Source organism: Pristiophorus japonicus, unplaced genomic scaffold, assembly GCF_044704955.1.
Source record: "Pristiophorus japonicus isolate sPriJap1 unplaced genomic scaffold, sPriJap1.hap1 HAP1_SCAFFOLD_732, whole genome shotgun sequence".
Classification (NCBI taxonomy): Eukaryota; Metazoa; Chordata; class Chondrichthyes; family Pristiophoridae; genus Pristiophorus; species Pristiophorus japonicus.
The window spans coordinates 225,923-228,241 of NW_027254648.1; positions in this window are offsets into that span (position 1 = coordinate 225,923).

Here is a 2,319-nt window from a genome sequence, read left to right on the forward strand (position 1 = left end):
CCATGTCCTGGGTGTAATTCAGTAACTCACCACCAGGAGGCAGCCTCGCTCCATGTCCTGGGTGTAATTCAGTAACACACCACCAGGAGGCAGCCTCGCTCCATGTCCCGGGTGTAATTCAGTAACACATCACCAGGAGGCAGCCTCGCTCCATGTCCTGGGTGTAATGCATTAACTCACCACCAGGGGGCAGCCTCGCTCCATGTCCTGGGTGTAATTCAGTAACACACCACCAGGAGGCAGCCTCACTCCATGTCCTGGGTGTAATGCAGTAACTCACCACCAGGAGGCAGCCTCGCTCCATGTCCTGGGTGTAATTCAGTAACTCACCACCAGGAGGCAGCCTCGCTCCATGTCCTGGGTGTAATTCAGTAACTCACCACCAGGAGGCAGCATTAATCCACGTTCTGGTTGTGATACGGTAACTAACCCGTGCTGTACCTGTCCTGTCAGCCGTGGTTCACTGGGCCACCCCCTCGCCTCTGAGTCAGAAGGTTGTGGGTTCGAGTCTCACTCCAGGGACTTGGGCAAATAAATCTAGGCCGACACTCCCCGTGTAGTACTGAGGGAGTGACTCACTGTCGGAGGGACAGTACTGAGGGAGTGCCGCACTGTCGGAGGGACAGTACTGAGGGAGTGCCGCACTGTCGGAGGGGCAGTACTGAGGGAGAGCCGCACTGTCGGAGGGACAGTACTGAGGGAGTGCCGCACTGTCGGAGGGGCAGTACTGAGGGAGTGCCGCACTGTCGGAGGGACAGTACTGAGGGAGAGCTGCACTGTCGGAGGGGCAGTACTGAGGGAGTGCCGCACTGTCGGAGGGGCAGTACTGAGGGAGTGCCGCACTGTCGGAGGGACAGTACTGAGGGAGTGCCGCACTGTCGGAGGGACAGTACTGAGGGAGAGCTGCACTGTCGGAGGGGCAGTACTGAGGGAGTGCCGCACTGTCGGAGGGGCAGTACTGAGGGAGTGCCGCACTGTCGGAGGGGCAGTACTGAGGGAGTGCCGCACTGTCGGAGGGGCAGTACTGAGGGAGTGCCGCACTGTCGGAGGGACAGTACTGAGGGAGTGCCGCACTGTCGGAGGGGCAGTACTGAGGGAGTGCCGCACTGTCGGAGGGACAGTACTGAGGGAGAGCTGCACTGTCGGAGGGGCAGTACTGAGGGAGTGCCGCACTGTCGGAGGGGCAGTACTGAGGGAGTGCCGCACTGTCGGAGGGACAGTACTGAGGGAGTGCCGCACTGTCGGAGGGACAGTACTGAGGGAGAGCTGCACTGTCGGAGGGGCAGTACTGAGGGAGTGCCGCACTGTCGGAGGGGCAGTACTGAGGGAGTGCCGCACTGTCGGAGGGGCAGTACTGAGGGAGTGCCGCACTGTCGGAGGGGCAGTACTGAGGGAGTGCTGCACTGTCGGAGGGGCAGTACTGAGGGAGTGCCGCACTGTTGGAGGGGCCATCTTTCGGATGAGATGTTAAACCGAGGCCCCATCTGCTCTCTCCAGTGGATGTAAAAGATCTCGGGGCACTATTTGGAAGAAGAGCAGGGCAGTTCTCCCCGGTGCCCTGGGGCCAATATTTATCTGATACTGAGAGAGAGAGAGAGAGAGAGAGAGACACTGACAGAGAGAGAGAGAGAGACACTGACAGAGAGAGAGAGACACTGACAGAGAGAGAGAGACACTGACAGAGAGAGAGAGAGAGAGAGAGACACTGACAGAGAGAGAGAGAGAGAGAGAGACACTGACAGAGAGAGAGAGAGACACTGACAGAGAGAGAGAGAGACACTGACAGAGAGAGAGAGAGAGAGAGAGACACTGACAGAGAGAGAGAGAGCGAGACACTGACAGAGAGAGAGAGAGAGACACTGACAGAGAGAGAGAGAGAGAGAGAGACACTGACAGAGAGAGAGAGACACTGACAGAGAGAGAGAGAGAGACACTGACAGAGAGAGAGAGAGAGAGAGAGAGAGACACTGACAGAGAGAGAGAGACACTGACAGAGAGAGAGAGAGAGAGAGACACTGACAGAGAGAGAGAGAGAGAGAGACACTGACAGAGAGAGAGAGAGCGAGACACTGACAGAGAGAGAGAGAGAGAGAGAGAGAGACTGACAGAGAGGGAGAGAGAGACACTGACAGAGAGAGAGAGAGAGAGAGACACTGACAGAGAGAGAGAGAGAGCCACTGACAGAGAGAGAGAGAGAGACACTGACAGAGAGAGAGAGACACTGACAGAGAGAGAGAGACACTGACAGAGAGAGAGAGAGAGAGACATTGACAGAGAGAGAGAGAGAGACTGACAGAGAGAGAGAGAGAGAGACACTGA